At 50.1% G+C, this 8,016-nt stretch overlaps 1 non-coding gene across 1 annotated transcript; it reads right to left on the bottom strand.

Moving 5' to 3' along the window:
• Nucleotides 1–5,586: 5,586 nt before the first annotated feature.
• On the bottom strand, nt 5,587–5,750 carry LOC144259748 (U1 spliceosomal RNA). Its single transcript, XR_013344894.1, has one exon. It is a non-coding gene; the product is annotated as a U1 spliceosomal RNA (small nuclear RNA).
• Between the last annotated feature and the right edge of the window lie 2,266 nt (nt 5,751–8,016).

The raw sequence follows: 8,016 nt of genomic DNA, 5'->3' as shown, positions 1-8,016 counted from the left end.
AGCTTTTAACTTAATTAAAATCAACCATTTCACCCTCTTCCTTAATTATGGGCTTTGGTGACTTCAGAAGAAAATTACCTTCCTAACCAGAGTGTTAATTTTAACATCAGTCAAATACTATCCAAAACAGGAAACTGCTTTGTATACACCTTTGTATACACCCATCGTTTACCATCTTGGAGCTATTGTTAGAACTGTGCAATGTTTGAAATGAAAACATAGATGGCATTTGGATGAGTTACATGTGATTTTTAGCATGATGATATTTCTACTTTAGAAGTATCTGTATGGGACATCTGTGTATTAGAGCACGCATTAGCTGTGACCACTGTGTTGTAAAACAGCTTCTACTAAAATCCCTGTTTTTTCATGCCTGTCGAAAATTCCAAATTTCCCAAATTTGAAGATTGTGCACTACTTTGCCAAGATGAGTCTCTCTTTGAGGTAAATTATTTGTGGGGGTTGGGGGAAAGGGAGAACACCTACCACAAGGTGAGGGAGGCAGGCAAACTGCCGCTCCGGTGCTGCGCCCACGAGCTGCTGGTTCTACAAAGAGCTGGACGCAATACTCTGTGGCAACCCCACCTCCATTGCGAAGGACACTGTGGATACTTCGGTGGCTCACATGTCAGTCAAGAGTGGACCGAGCCAGGAGTAGGAAATCTTGGACGAGGATGTGGAGGGGGACCCAGAGGCAGAGGACTACTCAGAGGTCAGAGATGCATGCAGCCAGTAGCTCTTTTCTACCCCGGAGGAGGCTAGTCATTCACAGCTGTCAGAGCTTGGTGAAGTGCAAACAGGAGAGGAAGGCCCCTCGTAAGTAGCTTTGATTTTTGGGAATCGCTGAAGGGAGTTGTTGGGGGCAGGAGGGTTGCAGAAAGCGCGCTTGTGCCTGCATGATGTACGTACCACCACATGCCTAGTGTGAGCAGCAGAACAGGGTGTTGATTGACTCCCTCAATTCACGGGAATCTGCCTTCGAGATCTCCATGAAACTCTCCTGGAGATACTGGGCAATCCACTGCCGCAGGTTCTTTGGCAGAGCTGCTTTGTTCCTTGCCAACATTGAGGGTAACTTTCCCGCACCACTCTGCCATCACTGAGGAGGGTGGAGGGGACCATTGCTGCACACAAGTGAGCTGCATAAGGGCCAGGGCGGAAGCCGCAATCTTGGAGAAGACCCTCCCTTGATTCCCTGCTTACCCTCAGCAGCGAGATATCTTCCATAATGAACACAGCCTGTGGAAAATGTGGGGACAGTAATGATTATAAGGCCCCCCCATAGGGCTGCTGTCCCCATGAGCCACATGCCCAGTGTACAGTATGGTCTGGAACATTGATTTCCCCTGTCCCTGTGGTTACTCACCATTTTGGGGGTCTTGTGGCTCATGTGTGCTTGCCTGCGGTCAGTCAGTTAGTGACAGGTGTGAGAATAGTGGCTGTGTTTTAAATCACTGAATCAGTGGTCTCTGTTGCAAACAATGCTGCTTCTGTAAAATGTTGCAGTTTGGCTTCACAGAGATGACCTTGGGAGCCCAGCCTCCCTCTTTGTTAACGTTGGCTGAACAGCTGCGCAGAATTAGAAAGCAGCCACGAAGAACTAAAGAGGACTTTCTGTGTGATGTCCTGATGCACTCTGCAGCCGAAAGATGAGAATTGAAGGCGTGGCGGGATAGCGAGAAGAAGGACCGAAAGGAGAATGCGGCGCACCAGAACGAAGCCACAGAGGGGCTCTTAAAAGTTATGGAGCGCCAAGCAGACATACTCCAGGCGCCCCAGCACTGCAAGCCGAGTAGCAGCCGCTGTCACAAAACTCTTTCCCATGACACCGCCAACACACTCTTATCAACCTCTTGGCTCCAGTCAGTACCTGCTGCATTCACTCCTGCCCCGTCACAGTCCAGCCCTGCGGACTCCCAGGACCCACTGCTCTCAGCACCCGTCCCTCTGCAGTTTAGCCCTGCTGAAGCAGAGTACTCATTGCACTGTACTCCAAAGGACAAGGTTCTGTATGATACCTGGACATACACAAACCTGTAACCGTCCCCACCTCCTGGGACCCTCCCTTCCTCCATCCCTCACAGCGCTGATGTGTTTTTTGTTTGTCTCTCTCCTCCGGTTGTTGGTTTTTCATAAAAGAATTGTGTTGGTTTGAAAGCAATCTTTATTCCATTAATTGAAAGCAAACAGAGTCCTGGAAAGCAACAAGCAATTTTCTTAAACCTTCATGGTGCATCATCTGCATCAATCACAATCATCTCCTAGCATTACACGCACGGCACTCCCAAGCACAGCAACAAATATTAGTGGATTTCAGCTTCAAATTGCTGCCTCAAGGCATCCCTGATCCTTATGGCCCTGTGCTGCGCCCCTCTAATAGCCCTGGTCTCTGGCTGTTCAAATTCAGCCTCCAGGCGCTGAGCCTCAGTGGTCCAGCCCTGAGTGAAGCTTTCACCCTTCCCTTCACAAATATTATGGAGTATACAGCATGAGGCTATAAGCAAAGGAATATTGTCATTGGCCAGGTCCAGCTTCCCATAGAGGCAATGCCAGTGGGCCTTTAAATGGCCAAAAGCACACTCAACAGTCATTCTGCACTTGCTCAGCCTGTTGTTGAACTGCTCTTTGCTGCTGTCAAGGTGCCCCATGTTTGGCTTCATAAGCCACAGCATTAAGGGGTAGGCGGGGTCTCCCAGGATCACAATGGGCATTTTGACTTCCTCTACAGTGATCTTCTGGTCCAGTAAGAAAGTCCCTGCTTGCAGCTTCCTGAACAGGTCAGTGTTCGGAAATATGTGTGGGTCATGCACCTTTCCGGACCAGCCTGACTTAATGTCTGTGAAACACCCACGGTGATCCACAAGCACCTGGGGAACCGTATAGAAATACCCCTTCTGATTAATGTACTCGGTGGCTAGGTGGTCTGGTGCCAGAATTGGAATATGCGTGGCATCAGTCACCCCTCCACAGTTAGGGAAGCCCATTTGTGCAAAGCTATCCACCATGTCACACACGTTGCCCAGAGTCCTGGTCTTTCAGAGCAGGATGCAATTAATGGCTCTGCAAACTTCCATCAACATGCGTCCAATGGTCGACTTTCCCACTCCGAACTGGTTAGAGACCGATTGGTAGCTGTCTGGTGTAGCCAGCTTCCACAGTGCAATCACCACATGCTTCTCCAACGACAGAGCAGCTCGCATTCTCGTGTTCTTGCACCACAGGGCTGTGGCGAGCTCATCACACACTCCCATGAATGTGGCTTTCCTCATCCGAAAATTCTGCAGCACTGCTAGTCATCGCAGACGTGCATGACGATGTTATCCCATCACTCAGTGCTTGTTTCCCGAGCTCAAAAGTGGTGTTCCACTATGGTCAGCACCTCCGTGAATGCCACAAGCAATCTTGTGTCATAGCTACTAAGCATGGTGAGATCAGTGTTGCACTTCTCTTGCCTTTGTAGTTTAAGGAATAACTCCGCTGCCACTCATGACGTGTTAGTGGGAGTTAGCAGCAATTTAGTCAACAATTCGGGATCCATTCCTGCAGACCGAAGAGGCAGAGCGCACAGCACACAAACCACTGAAAGATGGCGCCAAATGCAGATGGAAACACAGGGATTTCTGGGATGTGAAGCAATGCATCATGGGGCATTGGGACAGGACCCAGGATTCCCCGCAACCCCCCCGCCTTCCCACAACTCTTAGCCGCAGAAGAGGAAGAGGTGGTCTGTGGGATAGCTGCCCAGCGTGCACCGCTCCGAATACCACTCCAAGTGCTGCAAGTGTGAACATGCTATTGAGCAGGCAGCTGACAGTGTGAACACAAAACAGCAATTTCCCTTCAGCGCTCTCTCAGTGGCACTGTATCTGCTGGCAATGTAACTCTGCCAATGTAGACATACCCACAGAATGGGGGACTCTGTCCTGGGAAGCAGTGACTCTGAAAAAGATTTGGGGGTCATGGTGGATAATTAGATGAACATGAGATCTCAGTCCAGTGCTGTGTCCAAAAAGACTATTTCTACTCTTGGATGCATAAACAGGTATCTTGAGTCCAAGTAATGAGATTATTTTACCTCTGGATTTGGCACTGGTGTGATTGTTGCTGGAATACTGTGTTGATAAATTGGAGAGGGTTTAGAGTAGAGCTCTGAGAATGATCAAAGGATTAGAAAACATGCCTTATAGTGATAAGATAAATAGATTGAGCTTCTTGAGTTTATCAAAGAGAAGATTAAGGAGTCTGTCTCTACATGGGGAACAAATAATGGGGTTTTCAGTCCAGCAGAGAAAGGAGTAACACAATCCAATGACTGCAAGTTGGAGACAGACACATTTAGAGTGGAAATAAGGAATACATTTTTAACAGTGAGTAATTAGTCATTGGAGCAACTTACCAAGGGTCGTGGTGGATTCTCCATCACTGGCCATTTTTAAATCAAGATTGGATGTTTTTTGGAAAGATCTGTTCTAAAAATTTATTGGGAAAGTTCTATGCCCTCTGTTATAATGGAGATTTGATTAGATCACAATATTCCCTTCTGGCCTTGAAAAATATGAGTCTGAGTTCTGGCTTCTGGTAAACGGTATGAGGAAAGCCCAGCTTCACTCCCCTGCATGAAGGGAAGACTGCTCAGGCCTCCAAAGGAGGGCTGTGGCCTAGAAAGGGTGAAGAGTGGCTGGTTGGAACTATTTTTTGAAGAAGACTGTGGTTGGCGGAGGGGGAAGGACTGGTTTTTCCCTTGGAGTTTGGGTCTTTGCTACCCTGGAAGGAATGGAATCTTAATTTACTTTGATGGGCAAACCAAACCAAACCAATTAGTGAGAGGGAGACTGAAGTAGTGGTTACATCTGATGTTGATGAGGTAAGCCACACGTGTATATGGAGCAATCCTGAACTGACAGGAGAAAGTTCTTAGTCATCAGCCCACTGTTCTTTTCCCCTCCCCTCTGCTCCCAACCCTAGCACCCCCAGCCCTCTTTCACCACCTTTTTGACTGTGGGGATTTAAAAGTTTGTGAATACAATATTAAATCTGCACAGCTAAAACCACGAAATGCAGATGTTCCCCACTGCTACATTGTACACATTACCAGAATAGGGGGGGAAATGTATCTTAATAGCTCACTCTTCTGAACAACAATATGCTTTCTGTCTGAAAAGTGATAAGAGTGAAACTCTAACATCTATTATATTGCTCAGTCAGTTTTTGACTATAGATGTGCCTGCTGCATCCACAAACAGATCTTGATTTGTTTTTATATTGTCCCTCAAACTCTGTGCATAATTTTTACCCTATAGATGGGCCACCAACTGTTCAGAACAGGGATTTGTTTAATTATTGATTTGGAGCTTGTTCAGACTGTCACTGGTCACCGAGAACAAGGTATTATCTCTGCTTCCTGATTAGAGTTTTGGTCATTCCACTAAAAACAATTTATTTTAGTCAGAAGATTAATTTTATTTCAAGGATCTCAAAATTGTGGGTGGAAGGGTTGTACACACCTGTAAGAACAAATTTTTAGGCATATATATGTGTATAGTGACAGGGTCGGACCAGATGGCTATAGGAGAGTAATTTTTTTTCCAGGGGAGAGAGCGAACGCAGTCCCCCACTACCACAAATTATGCAGTCGAGTTTCCTGCATTTGGGGAAATCGCAGGGGTCAGCACACCCACAGTGCAATCGATGAGCCTCACCCTGGGAAAGCCACCTTCATGATCGTGGTATCTCACCTGCCAGCTACAGGAGAGTAACTTTTTTTTTTAAGCAAAAGATGTTTTTATTTGCATAACACACTTACACATGCTGCTGTTTTTACTTTGTAACACAGCAACAAATACAATTGTTTTCTCATTAGCTTCAGGGGAGGGAAGTGTTCAAGCTTGCCTGGGCCCAGAGAGGAGGGCTTCCTCGACTCTCATGGTCTTCCACCCCCTCGAGTTACCTGACACCACGCCCGAGTGTCACCAACAATTCCCTCCTCTGAAAGCACCCAACAAGAGGGGCAGGTTGTGGGGTGGACAATCTGGGGGAGGGGGAAGCACGTGCACCCACGTGTGAAAGGACTGCTCTAAGGTGGTGGTGTCCGCAGCGGCAATGGCTGGGGTTGGGGTCCCTTACTCTCTCCCCCAATCAAAGGATCAGACAAAGGGACCCGGACTGGGACACCGAGCAGAGAATCTCGGACAGTGCCCACCGCTCCTCAAAAGCGTCAAGGGAGTCGGTGGACACCGCCCAGAGGAACTCCGCCCGGATATGTGAATGGACCGAGGATCGGAAAACGGCTCCACAGTCACAGGAAACTCCATCGGCCAACCTCCTCTCTCTGGTTTTATAAATGGCCATATTAGCCAGGGCCAGGAGGAGGTTAACTAGGAGATCCTGTGCCTTTGAGGCCACAGTTGAGGAGTGCATAAATAAAAAGGTGAGGGAAAAAATGCAACCAAAAACGTAATAGGAGATTTGTGAGGAGCCAGAAGGGGGCTGCAGAAAGGGGCTGCAGCCTGGCGCACTCCAAATATTCGTGCGCCAGGGTTTCCCTCACACCACAAAAGGAACAAGTATCTGGGACGGGGGTGAACTGCGCCAAGTACGTGCCCATGCTCACAGCTCCGTGAAGGAGCCGCCAACTGATGTCCCCAACAGGCCTCGGAACCAAGGTGGAATGTAGGCTGGCCCACCCGGGGCTGCTCACCCTCCAAAGGTAGCAGAAGGTCTCGCCACTTTGTGTTGGGGCGGGACACTAGGGTGAGGGCGTGAAGGGTGTGGAGCACGAGCGTGTATAGATGTTTCCTTGGCGCGGTTTGGAAGCATACCGGCTGCAGTTCATGCAGCCGGCTCACAGTGAAGGGGTGAGGAGGTTGATTGGGTCTATGGGGCAGGGGTCCAATTAAAAGGTCCGGTGGGCCTGGGGTAGAGGGTGGGCGGGGCGTGCCCTTGAGGAGGACCCAGTCGAGGTAAGCTCGAGCAGCGGGTGGCAAAGCGCCTTCGCCTCCTGAAGTACGCGTTGGGGAGTGTGAGGTCTGGAGAGCCCCATGCACCGGGCGAGCTTCAGGGAATCCAGCCAGTTTCTCCGGGTCGTAGTCCAGGAGGTCTTCGACTCTCGTGACTTCTGCCAGGATCAAGCTCTGGCGCACCGAGCGGGACTCCGCCACCTGCACACCAAGCTGGGGGACGTGTAGCAGGGGCTCTGCAAGGAGATCTGCCCCCTCGGTGGCCGCCATGGACCTAGTCGTTAAAAACTGTTTCCAAGTCCGGAGGAGGTCCTGGTAGAAGACCGGTAGCCCCGAGAGGTCTCGCGGAAGACCTCCCAGACGGAGATAAAAGAGCTGCCGGTCATATGGGAGCCCTAGCATGCGGTGCAAGATGGCGTGCGCCAGTGTGCTCCATGCCAAACTGCCTGCACCATAGAGGAGCCTCTGTAGGGCCTGGAGGCGGAAGACACGGACCTGAGTGTGTAGACACTTCAGGCCCTGTCCTCCTTCCTTCAGGAGTAGATGAAGAACCCCTACAGGGGCCCAGTGCGTTCCTGACCAAAAGAACCCCAGAATCGATGTCCGGAGGTTGGTCAGGAAACTTGGGGCAGGGACCAGAGTGTTGAGCCGGTGCCAGAGCTTGGACAGGACTAGTTGATTAAGCACCAGCGCTCTCCTACGAAGGGAGAGACATCGGAGTAGTCCTGTCCATTTCTGGAGCTGCTCTATCACCCAGCCCTCTAAATTTTCCCAGTTCTCCAGCGGAGAGGGATGCGTGGCAGAAAGGTAAACGCCGAGGTAAAGCAGCGGACCCGCGCTCCACCGGATGGTCTGAAGCGCGGGTGGGAGGGAGCTCGCCTGCCACCAGTCTCCTACTACTAAGCCAGAGCTCTTGACCCAGTTGACCCGGGTGGAGGAGCCTGCCGAATAGATGGCCTGGCAAGCCTCCATGCCCGCCAAGTCGCCCGAGTCCTGGACCACGAGGAGTATGTCATCGGCGTACGCTGACAGGACCAGCCGCAGCTCCGACTCCTGCAGC

This window comes from Eretmochelys imbricata, chromosome 1, assembly GCF_965152235.1.
Source record: "Eretmochelys imbricata isolate rEreImb1 chromosome 1, rEreImb1.hap1, whole genome shotgun sequence".
Classification (NCBI taxonomy): Eukaryota; Metazoa; Chordata; order Testudines; family Cheloniidae; genus Eretmochelys; species Eretmochelys imbricata.
The sequence above is the reverse complement of the archived record's forward strand: the minus strand, read 5'-3'. Positions and strand labels throughout refer to the sequence as shown.